The sequence below is a fragment of the Chionomys nivalis genome, chromosome 12 (assembly GCF_950005125.1).
Source record: "Chionomys nivalis chromosome 12, mChiNiv1.1, whole genome shotgun sequence".
NCBI lineage: Eukaryota > Metazoa > Chordata > Mammalia > Rodentia > Cricetidae > Chionomys > Chionomys nivalis.
In genome coordinates this window covers 67016810-67034878 of record NC_080097.1, presented here as the reverse complement: position 1 = coordinate 67034878, position 18069 = coordinate 67016810, and positions in this window count along the sequence as shown.

The window sequence follows — 18069 nt, the reverse complement described above, 5'->3', positions numbered from 1 at the left end:
GACCTGTGGAAGGACATGCTTGACCATCTGAGCCATGGGAACATGTTAATCTGAAAACAAGCTTTGTTATTTGGGTCAAAACCCAGCAAAAGTGAAATATTTTATTGTTTGGTTTTGTTTTAGTGGACTAAACCCAGGGCCTTACATTTGCTGGGTAACTACTGTGTTATGTTCCTAGACCAAGTTAATGTTTTAGTTAGTGATCGCGGGGCTGGAGAGATGGCTCAGAGGTTAAGAGCATTGCCTGCTCTTCCAAAGGTCCTGAGTTCAATTTCCAGCAACCACATGGTGGCTCACAACCGTCTATAATGGGGTCTGATGCCCTCTTCTGGCCTGCAGGTATACACACAGACAGAATATTGTATACATAATAAATAAATAAATATTAAAAAAGAAATAGTGATCGCATCATTGTCCAGAGGCAAAGCACCTGGTAATGGAGAGATTCTGAGCAGCTCCTACCAAAGCCTCATCCAAGCAGCAGCCTTTCTGGTCTCCCTCACCCAAGAGAACTGATCTCTTTTCCTTTTTTGGTTCTTCAAGACAGGGTTTCTCTGTGTAACAGCCCTAGCTGTCCTGGAACTCACTCTGTAGACCAGGCTGGCCTTGAACTCAGAGATCTGCCTGCCTCTTGAGTGCTGGGTTTAAAGGCGTGGGCTACGGTGCTCAGCTGGCCTCTTTACTTCCTGATTATGTGATTAAATAAAGAAAAGGAGAAAGGGTCAGCGCTATCAAGTTTGGGTTTGTTTGTTTGTCACAGGCAGGTGACACCAAGCTCGTGTATCTGTTATCATTTGCTTGTTTTTAAAAATACTGGCCATTTTGTACAATCGGTAAGACACAAAAGGACTGATGATGATTGCCCATTGGGGGAGAGGTGAACTACCTTAGGGGAAGATGCTGGAAGGAGCTTCTTTGAATTCAGGTTTAACTCCATAGAGAACTAAAAAAATAGCACAATGCCTTATAAAAAAGTGTGAATTTGGTGAATGCCATCACTGCTCACCTTTAACACAACTGTATGGTGAATGCCTTCACTGCTAACCAACTGTAGGGTGAATGCCTTCACTGCTCACCTTTAATACTGTCTGTGGTGTTTGGAATGAGAATGGCCCCCACAGGCTCTTGTTTGAATACTCAGTCTCCATTTGGTGGATTGGTTTGAAAAGGATTAAAGGGGTAGCCTTGTTGGAGGAGATGTGTTACCTCAAGTGAGCTTGAGGTTTCCAAAGCCTATGCCATTCCCAGTCAGCGCTCACACACACACTCTCTCCCTCCCTCTCTCTATCTCCCCCTCCTCCCTCTCCCTCCCCCCTCCTTACTGTTGTCTCAGAATGTCAGCTCTGAGCTACTGACCCAGTGCCATGCTTTCCTGCTTGCTGCCCAGCTCCCCACCATGATGGTCATGGACTCACTTTCTGGAATCACAAGCCTCCAAATTAAATGCTCTCTTTTTAAAGTTGCCTTGGCCATGGTGTTTTGCCAGTAGAAAAGTAACTAAGACACTGGCAGATGACTGCAAAATTGGGTGAATATTTAAGCATTTTAGCTAAGAGTTGGACGGCAGCCCTGTGAACTTCTGTGCAAGACTGCAGCCGTCAGTGTTTACCATGGAAACTCTGAGTTGAGATTCTCCTCTAAGGTGTCATGGAAATCATATTTGAGATTTAAAAATCATTTTCCTCAACTGTCTAGATGTCTCTTCTAAAATACAAATGTGTTTCTTAAAATCCACAGAAAACTGACAAAAAAAAATATCAGAAGCACTTCAGGTCAGTAAACGACATGAAGGCTACACTCGTACTGGAGAGTGCTCACCAACCTGTGCATGAAACTTTGGTGCAGCTGTGGCCTTGTGTCACCCCACTGTGCCATCTTGTCAGGAATGGTAAGGTTCAAATATGATTGCTGTTTATATCTATATCTTTATGTGACTCTAGGTTCTTAAAATTCCATGACCCAAGAAAAGACAAGAGAAATTGTCTAGATATTAAACCCAGTGTTTGGTTTGGGGCTAGTTTGGTGTCCAAATTTAATACAACTTATAGCCAAACAAGACAGATAGGAAACTCTTTTCCCCCTTGATGTTAAGAGCCATGTAAAATGTTAGAATGAAATGTTGGACTGGAGTGAGTACTAGGGCAGTAAAGTTCTTGCCTTGCACGCATGAGGACCCGACTTCCCATCTGTAACAACCTCATAAAGCTGGTTGTAGCAGGGTAAGCCTGCAATCCCAGTACTGGGAGGCGCAAAGGTGGGTACCAGGGTTTGTTAGCTATCCAGTGTATCTCTAAAACCAATGGGAGACTTTCTCAAAAACACAACAAATAAATAAGAAGGAGAGTGATGGAGGAAGATACCTGACCCAACGCCAATCCACGGTCAGGGGCATACTCACTGCATACACATGAGCACACACGTGCATACATACACACACTCACATACACACATGTACAATGACCACACTAGGGTGAACAACAGTTCACCGTTTATGTCCGATCAACATAAACTGTGTCTGTTATCCTGCACCCTTAGCTGTAGGAAGCTAATGTGAGGTTTTTCAAACCTACCCCCTCGATCGAAGTCGGTGAGGCTGTCTTGGCACACTGACACAAGAACTCAGGGGACGCCCCACCATACTTCCATACAGCTTCTCCCCCAGACCGGGAAAGCATGAGATCTCATTGGCCCCACAGTTCTTAGTCCCTAGAACTAGTTGAGGTTTTGTGACCGCAATGGCAGATCATTAAGAGACATCAAAGTATTCAGAGATAAACACTTCACCAGCACTTTACAAGACTCAATCTCTAACCTTCTTGTGGCAAACAGGGTAGCCATGCACCTTGGGACACTGAAAGTGCCCAGTACCTGAAATTTCAATGCCAGCATACTCATCTATAGTGTATAAATATAAATATTGAATAGATCATTATTTTTAAAACATCTCTAATGCACACCTGATGGAGGAGGGTCATCTGTCTATGTGTTACTGTCATTGGTTAATAAAGAAACTGCCTTGGCCCTTTGATAGGACAGAAAATTAGGTAGGCGGAGTAAACAGAACAGAATTCTGGGAGAAAGAAAGCTGAGTCAGGCAGATGCCTCTCCTTTCTGAGATGGAAGCAGGTTAAGATTTTTCCCGGTAAGTCACCACCTTGTGGTGCTACACAGATTACTAAATATGGGTTAAAGCAAGATGTGAGAATTAGCCAATAAGAGGCTGAAACTAATGGGCCAAGCAGTGTTTAAAAGAATACAGTTTCCGTGTAATTATTTTGGGTAAAGCTAGCCATGCAGGAGCTGGGCGACGGGAAGCGGCCTGCAGCTCCTTTACACACATCTGTGGGACAGTTATAGACTTTTGCAATTGAGCTGGAAATTGAGGGTATTGTTTGTTTTCTCAGGTGTAGCAATGGGGCTTTGAAGAAGAATGCACTTGCTCTTAAGTGAGGGTGGAGGAAGTATTTAGAGGCAAGTCGTCATGACAATCTACAAGTTATTTTCAGTGGTTCAGAAATACGGTTAGATGTCAGGGATGGGGGCACATGTCTTTAATCCCAACACTCAGGAGGCAGAGGCAGGCAGGTCTCTGTGAGCTTGAAACCAGTCTGGTCTACAGAGTGAGTTCCAGGACAACCAGGGCTCTGTAAAGAGACCCTGTCTCAAATGAACCAACAAATAAAAAAAAGAAACATGGTTAGATGAAGAAGAGTGTTAATAATAGCTAATAAGAGTTATAATGGTAATAGTTAAATGCAGGTGACTGGTACTATTCATTGCGGTATATTAACAGTGGATAATAATGTTTGTAAAGATCAGCAGGAGTTAAATGCGCTGGTTTACAGTACTTGGGACTGAATCCGGGATCTCAGGCATGCTTGGCAAACCTGTGCCTAGACCTACACCCCAGCTTGCTCTCCTCCTTTTAAACTTTTCTGGCTGCCTAAATGTTTTCAGAAGAAAAACTTCAGGAAAGATTTTCATTAGTTTTGTTTTTCTCTGTCAAAAACAAGATTATGTAATTCCCCCAAAGGGAATCCCTTCCCAAAATATGAATTAGAAATTGGAGACCATACAAATTTGAGGAATTTTCAAGCAGATTTTGTATATGTGTGTGTATAGTTCTTTTAAATCATTGCTCAAGGGTAAACAGATCTGAAGCAACAGTTTCTTGACCTTTGTCACAACGATCATCAACTACTACTTACCCAGACTCCACTGGACTTCGTACAATTGAGTTTACCAGAGATAGTGGGTCTTCGTGGTCATAAGCAAACTTCATCCTACAGCCCACACACATGCTGATTATAATATGACACTTCTGGGGTCAGTGAGAGCAGACACAAGATGCTCGTTCCTTTGAAGAGTTCCCAGTTCCATTAGAAAGCAAATCATGACGAAATTGAGAGACACAGAAAAACTTAGACATATAAACTAAAACAAAGCAATTCCAAAAGGGATCATGGGGAAAAAATCATCACACATGTGAGACAAAGCTCTCCTAATAAGCTGTGTGTTCACGGCAACTAGACATCCACAGATCTCATGTGTGTACACAATTCCTTTTCTTTTTTTCAGGTCTCAGTAGATTCAGAGCATCACAACTGCAATTTTCCGTTGCTCTTCTCCACATTCCTAATTCAAGCATTCTTTCTCTGCCGTGAAGGCTGGAACAACGGTGGATATTTAAGTGGGGGAGGGGGTGGCTGATGAGGCTGGAGAGAGGTTCAGGGTTAAAAGTGCTGCTTGTTCTGACAGAGAACTTGAGCTTCCTTCCCAGCCCACAAGTCTGGCTGCTCACAGCTGCCTGTAGCTCCAGAACCAGGGATCTAACGCCCTCTTCTGTCCTCTGTGGGTACCTGTACGGATGGGATGTGAGTGTGCGTGAACACAGACACACACATTCCGTGGGTACCTGTATGTATGTGATGTGAGTGTGCGTGAACACAGACACACAAATCACAGGCTGCCGTTTTATCATCCCACCCACAGACCTCTGGATAAAGAATGTGTCCCCGTACTGGGTAAGGGTGACCCCTATGGCACTCGGCGCCTTAGTTCCTGGTGCTCTTAAAGGAGGCTGAAGAAAATAGCATTTATTCTAGAGTTAAATATGGAAAAAACCCCACTGAGAGTCACATGGGAGTCAAGAGTTCTTGTAGCTGCTATAACCAATTCATTTTAAAAACTTTGTCCATAGCCAGGAGGTGACGGAGCACACCTTTAATCCCAGCACTCAGAAGGCAGAGGCAGGTGAGTATCTCTGAGTTAGAGGCCAGTGGTCAACAGAGGGAACTCCAGTTGACCTACATAGTGAGACCCTGTCTCAAGGGGTGGGGGCCGGGAGTTTTACCCTTGGCTCTCTCTGTGTGTAGTATCAGTACTTGAGAAAAAGAGACAATACAAATTCCAGCCTAGCTTGTTTTTCTAGCAAGTTTCAGGCTAGCCTCAGCTACATAGTAAGACTTTGTATCAAAAACAAAACAAAAGATACAGTCCGCAAGAGCTGGGGACACAGCCTGGTGGTCAAGCCCTTGCCTGGCATGCAGAAAGCCCTAAATTCAATCCCAGTACCACACATATCCACACCAAGTTTATCTCACACGACAGCTCTATGAAAACCATGACATTTTTACCCAGGTAGTTCTTTGTGAATCTTAAATATATTGACTTGACAATTTGGTTTTAAAACTAAAAACATTATTTTTTATATTTATTTATTGTGTGTGTGTCACACAGTTATAAGTGGTTGGGAGACACCTGATCAAGAACTGAGCTTGGGTTGTCTGGAAGAGCAGTACATGCTCTTAACCCCCAAGCCATCTCTTCACCCCTGAAATATCTTCTATTATTAATGTTTTTTGACAGAGCCTCATGTATCCCAGGCAATCATCACATTTGTATGTAAGTGAAGATAGTTTTGACGTTCTGATTCTTCAGTCTCTGCCTCTCAGGTGCTGGAGTACAGGTGTGTGCCAGGTGCTTGGTTCACGTGATGCTGGGCCTTGAACCCAGGGTTTCATGCATACTAAGCAAGCACTCTAACAACTGAGCTACATAATTAGTTATAAAAATTTTAATAAGTAAAAAATATAGAGAAGTGTTTTTTGTTACCTCTAGATGGCGCTATGTGTTTCTTTTTCTTTTTTTTTTTTTTTAATACACAGCTTTTGACAATATTTGAAGTAAAAACTTAGGTTTAGGAGCTGGGCATGACAAAGGCAGTAAGTAGGAGAGAGAAATGAATCTATATTTTTTAGTCTCTGTCTCAAAAAGCCAACAGAGGAAAAATTATGGCTTGGAGACAAAATATTAATATCAATATATTATTTATTTGGCAAAAGTTGGTGATTCTATATTTATTTAAATAGCAATTTTATTATTTTTAGTTATGTGTGTGCCTGCGTGTGTGCGTGCGTGCGCGTGCACCTAAGAGCAGGTCCTTTCACATAGTATTGAAATCCTCTAGCTGCTGGAGTCGCAGGTGTGAACTGCCTGATGTGGGTGCTGGGAAATGAGCCCAGGTTCCTACAGGAACAGTGCATGAACGTAACCGCTGAACCGTCCTCTCAGCCCCAAGCAGCATCGTTCTATTGTTCTATTAGGTTTAAGAATTCATTTTATTGATTCATAAAATTTTCCTCAGAAAACTCTAAAGGAGAACATTTCTTTTGACTGAGGACATTATTTCCTGGACACCTAAATTACTTTATTAGAAACCCCGAATGCATAAAGAACACAAAGAGGATTTACTAAAGGGGAAATACAATGCAGGTAGTTGCATGAAAACACATGCAAGCTCACTAGCAATCAAACCGACACTAAAGTGAGGGGTATCCTTTTTAGGAATAGGTCTTGTAAAGCAGTCCCTCCCAAGGAAGCTAAAGCATTGGGAGAACTTGACTATATAGTAAGACCCTATCTCAAGACAGAGAGATCTTAAAATGGCCAGACTTTAACCTAACACTACAACTTCTAATAACCTCTCTGAAGGAAATAATCAGAAGTATGGACATACTTATACAGAAAGAAATGAATTATAGTGTTAGATATGATTATTGCATAAATTAGTGTATGGTTTTGCTACTTGACAGCCAAAGGGAAAATTCACCAAGAGGATATTGCATTTCTAAACATTTATGCACCAAACAATTTGTAAAAGAAACACTACTGAAGTCACACATTGACCCTCATACAGTGATAGTAGGGACTTCAGTGCCCCGCTCTCACCGACAGACAGGTCAGTCAGACAACAACTCAACAGAGGAATGCTGGGGCTAGCTGACATCATAAACCAGATAGACTTAACAGACATCTACAGAACATTCCGTCCAGACACAAAAGAGTACACCTTCTTCTCAGCACTTCATGGAGTTTTCTCCAAAATTGACCACATACTTGAACACAAAGCAAATCTCAACAGATACAAGAAAGTTGAAATAACACCCTACATTCTATCTGATCATCATGGATTAAAGCTGGCTATCAACAACAACAGAAGCAACAGGAACTTTACAAATTTGTGGAAACTGGACTACTAATCACTGAATGAAAGCTGGGTCAAGACAGAAATTAAGAAGGAAGTTCAAGAGAGAAGGTGGTGGCGCACGCCTTTAATCTCAGCACTCAGGAGGCAGAGACAGGAGGATCTCTGTGAATTTGAGCCAGTCTAGTCTACAGATCAAGTTCCAGGACAGCCAGAGCTAAACAGCTAAACCTGTCACAAAAAAAAAAAAAAAGAAGGAAGTTGAAAACTTCTTAGAATTGACTGAAAATGAAAGCACAATACCCAAACTTCTGGAACACAATGGTGATGGCAAATCACAGCAGTAAGTGCCCACACCAAAATCTCGGAGAGAGCTCATACTTGAAAGACCTAGAACAAGCCAAGAGGTGGTAGTGCACCCCTTTAATCCCAGCACTCGGAAGGCAGAGGCAGGCATATTTCTGAGTTCAAGACCAGCCTGGTCTACAGAACAAGCTCCAGGACAGCCAGGGCTGCACAGAGAAACCACATTGCAAAAACAAAAACAAAAACAAAAACAAGGAATAAACTGCAAGAATAATCAAACTTGGGGCTGACATCAATAAAATAGGAACAAACAAATAACAATACAAGGAATGAAACAAAGAATTGAATTTTTGAGAAAATCAATATGATAAACTCAGCTAAATTAACTAAAAGAGAAGATGCAAATTAATAAAATTAGAGATGAAAAGGGGATAGCACAACAGACATCAAGGGAATCCAGAGAATCCTAAAGACCTACTTTAAAAATCCATACTCCATCAAAAATGGAAAAAAAATTAGTTTTCTCCAACGGAGTCTCACTGTGTACACAAACCACAATTAAGGGCTGGCCTTGTACAAAACGAACCCAATAACTGGGTGTGGTGGCGCATGCCTTTAATGCCAGCACTAGGGAGACAGAGGCAGGTGGATCTCTGTGAGTTCGAGGGCAGCCTGGTTTACAGACTGAGTTCCAGGACAGCCAGGGCTGTTACACAGAGAAAATCTGGTGACAGATATGGGTCTATTCTCATTCTTCTACATGTTGATATCCAGTTATGCCAGCACCACTTGTTAAATATGCTTTCTTTTTCCCTTTTGATATTTTTTTCTTCTTTCTCAAAAATCAGGTGTTCGAGGATGTGTGGATTGATATCTGGGTCTTCTATTTGGTTCCATTGGTCCTCCCGTCTGTTCTTATGCCAGTACCAGGCTGTTTTCAGTACTGTAGCTCTGTAGTAGAATTTGAAGTCAGGGATTGTGATGCCTTCAGAAGTTCTTTTATTGTACAGGATTGTTTTGGCTGTCCTGGGTTTTTTGCTTTTCCTATGAAGTTGAGTACCGTTCTTTCAAAGTTTATTCTTATTTTATTTTTGAGACAGGGTCTCATTATTCAGCCTTGGCTGGCCTGGGGCTTGCTGTGTAGTTGAGGCTGGCCTTGAACTCAGAGATCTGCTTGCTTCTGCCTCCCAAGTGCTGGAACTAAACGTAAGAGCCACACCACGCGGCCAAAGTTTACTTTCAACAGTAGGCAAATGCGAATGATCACATTTAAACTTCTGTTATTGAGTCTCTGCCATCCATTTTCTTCTTCATATTTCTCTTCGTTTTATTTGATGGCTTTTGTTGACCCTCTTAAAATTTAGTTCACATTTTTGTTTTGTTTTTTGAAACACTGTAAGTGACCGAGGCAACTCTCAAATTTATGATCCTCCTGCCTCAGTCCTTTTAGTGCTGGGGTTACAGACATGTGCCACATATAGCTTTGAACTTTACTTTTCTGCACTATAATCCACACCAAGTTTTCTTTCTTTCTTTCTTTTTTTTTTTTCAAAACAGGTTTTTTTTGTGTAGTCCTTGCTGTCCTGGAACTAGCTCTTGTAGACAAGGCTGGCCTTGGATTCACAGAGATCTGCCCGCCTCTGCCGCTGAGCACTGGGATTAAAGGCATGTGCCACTACCATACCTGGCATCACATCAAGTTTTCTTTTTTCTTTTTGGTTTTTCGAGACAAGGTTTCATTGTCGTTTTAGAGCCTGGCCTGGAACTAGCTCTTGTAGACTAAAGGTGTGCGCCACCACCGCCCAGCTCACACCAAGTTTTCTAATTACTAGAAATCCATGAACTAAGTTGCTCCTCAATTCATCATAAAATTAATTATTGAAAATGTTCTCAGTCTAAGCAAAGTTACTTCAAGCGGTTGCAAGCAGAAATGTTAGCAGAAATCTGAAGCTCCTTCTTTAATCCAGGTCATCTCTTTAGTGGTGCGACTCATAAACACAGTCAGTGTCTGGGCTAATGTCTGGAGCTAGGCTGCAGTAGTCCATGCCTAGTCTTAGGGACGGTCAGAAGGACAGTTAGGAATTAACAGGGTGGCATTCCATCTGGCAATGATTCGTGTGTGGTGTTTGGTAAATGATTTATCCTGTTTCTTTGCCTATAAAATTAGGTTGGTATCCCAGATGGCCTGTGACTCACACTGTGTTGACGAGAGACTGGCATGCAGGTCTGCCAGTGCTGTGAAGCTCAGGGCTTTCTCTAGCGCAGTGTCTACAGGACGCTCTTCCTGGGCCTCTCATTTCCAACTTTTCTCCCAGAACTGTGCTTTAGAGGCCGGTGTTGACTTCTCTTTCCTTAGTGCTATGGTCTGGATGCTTGTGTCCTGGTGCCCAACGTGGGGCCCAGTCCACAGGTTTTGAGATTGGTCAACCAGTCTTGTGACACATTGGGCACTGACTCTCCCACCTGTGGCTCTAGCTGGCCCTCAGATACAGCAGGCTTGTCTCAAACTCACAGAGTTCTGCCTGTCTCTGCTGGTATAGGAGGTCCTTCTGTATTTGTGTTGCTTTCATTGGTTGAATAAAGAAACTACCTTAGCCTTTTGATAGGGAAGAGCTTAGGTAGGCTTAGAAAAGAGAACTGAATTCTGGGAGGAAGACAGCAGTGTGGCAGACGCCATGGTTCTCCTGCTCGAGATGGACACTGGTTAGAATCTTTTCCGGTAAGCCACAACCTCGTGGTGTTACACAGATTGGTAGAAATGGGTTAGATCAGGATGTAAGAGTTGTCCAAGAAGAGGCTAAATATAATGGGCCAGGCAGTAATTTAATTAATACAATTTCTGTGTGGTTATTTTGGGGGTTAAGCTAGCCGGGCAGTGGGCCACAGCCCATTCCTTCCTGCTACACTCTGCCTCCCAAGTGATGGGATTAAAGACATGTGCCACCATGGCTTGAACTCACAGAGATCTTCCTGCCTCTGCCCACATGGACAGCTGTATCCACATAAAGCCCGAGAGAGCTTGGGAAGTAATTCTAGACAGAAAAGAATAGGGTTAAGCACAGTTTATTGATAGTAGCATTTTCTCAGGTGGGCTCTGTTTGGTAGAAGCAAATGTGTCTCATTTAAGAGAGGTTTCCTGACTCAGCTTTAGCTACAAAAACTTTGCAGCCCTTTAAAAAGACTCTGCCACAAAACACTTAAATGGTGTTTATAAATAGCCTATAGCATGCTTCTTGGTGGCTGCACAGACCTTGAAACGCCATAGAGTTTTGACAATCAATATAACTCTGGCCAGTACCTCTACCATGAAGCTAGATTCTCAGAAAGCTAAGGAATGGGGTGGATCCAGCCATCAAAGACACGGCTTTAATCCTAGCCATATTGTTTAGCATATTAAAGACTCATGTGGTTAGAAAAAGAGAGATATACAATAAAAATAGATTCAGATGAAGAAAACTTCTAAATGGTTTACAGTATGTTTAAAAATATATGTAGGCTTGGGAGAGAAAAGAAAAAAGGATAAAGTCCTTCTAAAAAAAGAAAGAAAGAGAGTAGTTGGGTGTGGTGGCACACCCTTTAATCCTAACACTTGGGAGACAGAGGCAGTTCAAGTACAGCCTAGTCTACAGAGTGAGTTCTAGGATAGCCAAAGATATACAGAGAAACCCTGTGTCAAAAAACCAAAAATTAAAAATAAAACTAAAACTGGAGTTTAAAATAAAGCCATATAAAGATAGAAAATACAGAGATAATCTGGATACTGCATGTTATTGTGTTGTCTTTGAATTATTTGATGACTGAGGAAAGCACAGCAGCTGTTAAAAGAAGTTTGGTTACAAATGCTGCTGGATTAATACAACATATATATTTTGAGCCAGGCGATGGTGGTGCATGTCTTTAATCCCAGCACTCAGGAGGCAGAGGTAAGTGAATCTCTGTGAGTTTGAGAAAGAATTAATTGATTACATCTGGGAAACCTTGTTCCCCTACTCTTCAGGGAAACCTTATCCTTAACTTTCGCCTCCTCCTTGTTTCCCAGGCCAGCTCTTTCCGGACTCTTTTCGCCTGCCGTGCCCCACTGGCGAGGAGGTTTCCATGCTGGCATTTTAGGTGGTTCCGCGGTGATTTCCTGGGTGCCTCACACAGGCTTTGTCTTGGGAGTTAGCTTTTCCTTAAGGCCAAATAAAAGGTTAGCTCCTTTTCCCACAATGCTTCACTACTGTCCTGTTTACAGGTCCCCCAATGGTTACTTTTTTTCCATCCATTCAGCTCTGCTAAGGTGTTCAACTGTTTGGTTAAACACTAGTCATTGGTCATGGTGTTGCTCTGAAGGTATTTTTAAGACGTAGCATTTAATTCAGTAGACACTAAGTAAAGCTTTTATGACAGGTGGGCCCCATCCAGCGAAAGCCACGACTGGAGAACTGAGCGTCTCCACTGTGGAAGGAATCCCACTTAAAACTGCAGCAGGGCACAGAGGAAAGAGGGGGGGGGAGAGGGGAGGGGAGAGATTGAGAGGATGGAAGAGAAGAGAGAGGGGAGGGGAGAGAAAGAAGAGAGAAAAGAGAGAGATTGTGTAGGTTTTGGCTGCGCTGGAGAACTGGCTAATAAAATTATAGAAAACCTACCCTAAGGAGAGAGCCAAGAGAGTATAGTATGCTGAGCTCCCTGGATGGGACCTTCGAGGAAGCTACCATGTAGTTAAATCTGTTGTGAACAGATTGAGGTGTGATGAGACACACCTGTTATTCCCAGAGCTGCAGAAACGGAAGGCTGGCTGGTGCAGGCTAGCAGGCACCATTGTAATCTCCGGTCTCAAAAAAAAAAAAAAAAAAAACCTCAAACAACCTCCCTAGAAGCAAGCAGGTACACCCTGCCTCCTCCAAAAGCTAAGAACTTGGCAGCTACCACCACTTTCTCCAAACCAGAATAAATGTAGGTGTCGCTGATTTTAGCTTTGTATTTGGTTGTGACTTCAAGCTTATGTAAAAGCTGCAAGAAAGTCTCCTCATTTACTTTATTATCTTTTTCTTACTTGCACACGCTCTTCTTCCCTCTTTTCTGTTTCTTATCTTTCCTTCTTTCTCCATTTGTTTTTCTGTGCTTTGGATTAACCTATGGCTTCACAAATACTACTCCAAGTGGAGACATTTCCCACACCCTTCTCTTCCCGTGGGGCTAGAGAATTAGCTCAGTGGTAGAGAGTTGGTCTACCATATACAAGCCCCTGGGTTTGATTCCTAGCACTGCAACACACACACACACACACACACACACACACGCTTTCTGAACCATTTGAAAGTCAACAGCATGCACTATAACCATTTCTCTTCAGATGCCACAGACTGTATTTCTCGAGGACGGAACTTAACATTGAACAAACTCATCTATTCCAGGAGCCATGTTCAATGGAATCTATTAGTGTGATCTTTTCTCTTAAAGTGTTTTATTTGTCCTTAATAAAGGATTAAGTTGCCCTGCCTTTCTAACCTGGAAATGTCATCTACGATATGTACTGTGAGTTATAATGAAAATTTAAATATATGGCTTATTAAATTAAATATATGGCTTCAAGCTTGTTTTCACAAACCTTAGGCTTGTAGATAAACCAGCCTAAGCTGTAGTTTTCCTCCTAGGCCCCCTTTGTCCACTCACAGTCCTGGGCGGGACACGTGCTCTTGGGAGGCTTTGATTAGCCAGCTCTCTGGCCCATCCTTGTCCTCATAGGCTCTTGACCTGAGCGGTCCTCTTTGCCCTGGGAACAGTCGGGAGGCACCTCAGCCTCTTGTCTAAGTTTCTGTGACGAATGGCTTATTTCGAATTAGAGATGGTCTTGGGAATTAGAACCAGATCTGGTTCTCTCTCTCCCAATGACTCCATAACACAAACTCTAAGAGCAGGGGTTAACAAATAGTTAATGAGAGAGCCCTGAAGTCGCTGGCACAGGCTTTCCCAACATATGCTCTCTTAGGATTTATTTAATATATTTTGTAGAAAAATAATGCAATTAGGGTAGATTTAGCCCATATCAAAGCTCTGGCTTTGTTTATCTAGAAAGGGGAGCGTTTGATTAAATTACTCTTCATCTGAACATAACACGGGGTGGGGACGTCCCATTAGGGGTATAAGGATGAACCACTGAGCAGTTAACTGGGACCAAAGACTCACATGATGTCACAGGCCTATGCAAGGAGAAAGTGTCTTCATTTGGAAATACTTTGCTACGCCTGTCAGAGAGTCTGGTTAAAATGACTCGTCAGGTAATTCTTATTTGGGGTCTAAAAATGGAAGTCACGCAGTGAGCATGGTCCTTTCGGCTGACTCACGTGGCATGGGTTTCCCGCAGATGAGACTGGAGAAGGTTCACCACACTGCGGAAATTAAGGGGATTCCTGAACTAGCTTTGTCTGTGTAGTGTATATGAGTGTGTGTGTGGTGTATGAGTGTGTGTGAGTATGTAGAGTGTGTGGATGTGTGTGTGTGTGACTACATGTGAGCATATGGTATGTGTATGTGCGTGAGTGTGAGAGTATGTATGTATGTGTGCATATATGAGTGTGTCTGAGTGTGGAGTATGTGGGAAAGTGTGGTATATGCGTGTTTGAGTGTGAGGGTATATGTGAGAGAAAGAGAGCGTGTGTGTGGGTGTGATTGTTGGGGATCAATCAAAGGTTTTTCTTAGTCTGAGTTACTGAGTACACCCCCAGCCCGAGTTACTTAAAAGCATTTTTGGGAACAATGAAAAGAAGTTAGCTCTTTAAAAAAGGAGTGAGTTTAAGTTAAAAATCTGAAAGGGAAGGGCACACACGTTTAGTGTTTACTAATCAGAAATCTCCAGAAGCCAGTCCCCACTTTGTGGAAAAAAAGACTTGTTTATTAGAGGAGGTGTTAGGAAACTTGATCCATAAATGAATTGCCTCTTAGAAGCTGGATGTGGTGGTCCCTGTCCATTCAGCACTTGGGAAAGAAACACCAGCATGAGCTCAAGGCTAGCCTCGTCTGTGGAAGACCCTGTCTCAGAAAACAAAACAAAATGAGGAAAACGCCACTTGAAAACTGAAGACCAATCTTACCTTAGAAACCAACTAATAGGGGCCTAAGCAAAGTCAGGAAGTTACTAATAAAGTTTATGAAGACAAATGGCAGAGTTACCCGATCTAATCCAATACCGCCTTGTTCTGGAACCCCAGATGGCTTTGAGTCCATGGGAGGCCTGCTGACTAAGTGTGACCATCCCTGATGAACCCTAGGACTCCGTGTACTTGCCCTTAGCCACCGCACTGGAGGTCAGGTCTAACGCCCACATCAGGCCGTTCATTTCCACTGGTGAGAGCCAGTGGCACTTCCTCAGACACCCCCTTTCTCAGGGCCTGAAGGAAACAGTGTTTCCTTTTGCATGAGCTTGTAGAAAGTAGTCGAGTACCTAGAGAGGTCCTGGATTTTTCTTCCTTCCTTCTGCAAGTGGTTTTCTGCTTCTTAGTTTCCCTGGAATCCAGAAAGACTGTTCCTCACTTCCTCCCACGGAGGCGGCCTCGGCAGTGAGCCATCCAGACACATGTTCCAATTGCCGGGCGTTTTCTCTGCTAAGAACAGAAGGGTTGTATATAGCACCCACATCGTGTGTCATCGGCAACATCAGCAGCGTCCTCTAGTTTCCCAGAGCAGTCTAGACTACACCCGGTGCCATGTCCCCACGAACCAAGGCACAGTGTCCTGCAGGTGGGAGGGAATGAGGATGATTGATGTGTTTATTTCACAAGAGCAGCAGGGTTGTGAGTGTGTGCTGCTGTTCAAGACTGTATGGCCAAACCAGCACTACCAAGCTTCTTTTTTGTTTGTTTGTTTTTTTGTTTTTCGAGACAGGGTTTCTCTGTGTGTTGCTTTGGAGCCTGTCCTGGAACTAATTCTTGTAGACCAGGCTGGTCTCGAACTCACAGAGATCCGCCTGCCTCTGCCTCCTGAGTGCTGGGATTAAAGGCCTGTGCCACCACCGCCCGGCTTTATCACTAAGCTTCGGATCTATGTTGCTTTCCTAAGAGTTTCAGAGTTAGCTCTCATATTGAAGTCTTCAATCCACTTTGAGTTCATATTTTACACATGGTATAAGGTCAGAGCCCAGTTTCATTCTACTGCATGCAGATACCCAGTTTTCCAGCACTGCTGGTGGAGATTATCTTTCTTGGTGTTGAATGGTCGATGGGCATTGTTTTATTTTACCTTGAGAAAAGGAAACTTGGTGAGTTAGAATTTATACCTCACCTTCTAGATTGCCATTTGCATTTCAGTAGATTTGTAAAATCTATTTATTCATAACTTTTTTTTTCTCAAGGGACGAGAGTAATAGGTTTATCTGTCATAAAGGTCCTGCAAGGGGTCTGCCAGACTCAGGCGTGCCTCCCACACATGCCCGTGCTAGAAGTCTGTCCAGACTCGGGCGTGTCTCCCATGCGTGCCCGTGCTGGAAGTGTGTCCAGACTCGGGTGTGCCTCCCACGCATGCCTGTGCTGGAGGTGAGTTCAGACTCGGGCGTGCCTCCCACACATGCCTGTGCTGGAGGTTGTCCTGAGTGCTGGGGTGTCCAAGAAGCAGGACATTTAAGAGGTGGAGTCTGGCGAGGGGCTGCTGTCTTTAGGGCCTGCCTGAGAATGGACCAATCAACGTAGTCTCCATAGAGAAGGGTTACTTTCAGAGAATTCGCCTGGCTCCCTGGCAGCCTCTTTGGCATCTCTCACACCCACATCGTCTCTCTGTCACCTGGACTCCCATTATTGTGATGCCACCCACCATGAGGACCTCACCGTAGCCAAGCTCAGCCTCCAGAAGTGGGAGTTCAATAAACCTCTTTTTAAATAACACTGCCCAGCCTCAGCTGTTCTCTTTTTCTTCTTAGTTCAGTATTCTACAGTTGGAGGTCTTCCCTCGTGAGGCACACATTCCAGTGTAAATAGGAGGAATAAGAAGCATTAGTTCCACTGGGCAGTGGTGGCGCACGCCTTTAATCCCAGCACTTGGGAGGCAGAGGCAGGTGGATCTCTGTGAGTTCAAGGCCAGCCTGGTCTACAAAGTGAGTTCCAGAGACAGCCAGGGCTACTATACAGAGAACCCCTGTCTTGGAAAACCAACCAAGCAAAGCAAACAAAATCTTGCAGTACACACTTGCAGAAGCAGATGCATTCCTGGAACTCACTGGCCAGCCATGTCTGCATCTCTAGCTGGGTTCAAACTTGTTACATATGCAACAGTGGCCTTGAACTTCTGGGCCCCTTGCCTCCACCTTCCAAGCATGGAAGCCACCAGACTGGCTGTTGAGGTAAGTGCCCTGGACTGCTCTGCACCCCACTTTCTTTTTATTTCTCAGAAAGGCTCTCACCATTGTTGCCCAGGCTGATTCATCTGGACTCTGTGCCTTGGCCTCTGCCTCTGTCCTGCCCCCTTTTGTCTTTACCTTTATTGAGTTCCGGGGAGAAGTGAAAAGATGGGAAAAAATTCTGCTTTAGGGACAAGTCCATATTCCACGGAGGGCGGGCCAGGGTATGGGGCCACCCTGGTCATCCTGAGGCAGCAAGTCCCTCTGACAGACCCGGGAGAGAGGACCAAGGCCCAGAAGGGGAAGCAGGGGAGTCTAAAGATAGACTGTGCCCAGCTGTACCAGGGAGAGGCCCTAGGATAAGTGGGATATCCCGAGAAGTGCTGGGCCCGCCCTTTCATGGTTATTTTTAAGCTGCTCAGGCATCAGTACGTGCTTGTCTATGCTAAGAAACACTGGTGTTTGTATCATCTAAGCAGGAAACACGAAAGACCAAAGTGCCAAAAACCTCTAACTTTTCCCTCCTGTGACTCTCGCATCCACCTCTAACACACGTGTGCACAAGACAATCCTGTTTTAGGGAAAGGGTGGCATGATTTTATGAATAATCGCAGAGCAAAAAAAAAGTGAGGAGTTGACCTAGGCTTTTGCTGTGTGGCCTATACTTGGGGCTTACCTTGCAGTCCAGGCTGACTCACAACTTACAGATAGATCTTCTGGTGAAGCCTGCCCAGTTCTGTCACTACATGTCACTATATGTAAATAGCATATCTTTTTTTGTTTACTTGATTTAATGTCTCTCTACATAGCCTTGGTTCTTCTGGAATTCCTTGTGTAGACCAGGCTAGCCTAGAACTCACAGAGATCCACCTGCCTCTGTCTCCTATGTGCTGGGATTAAAGGCACGGACCACCACGTCCAGCTAAACAGCAGATATTTAAATTGTAGATGAGTTACCCATATTTGGGCA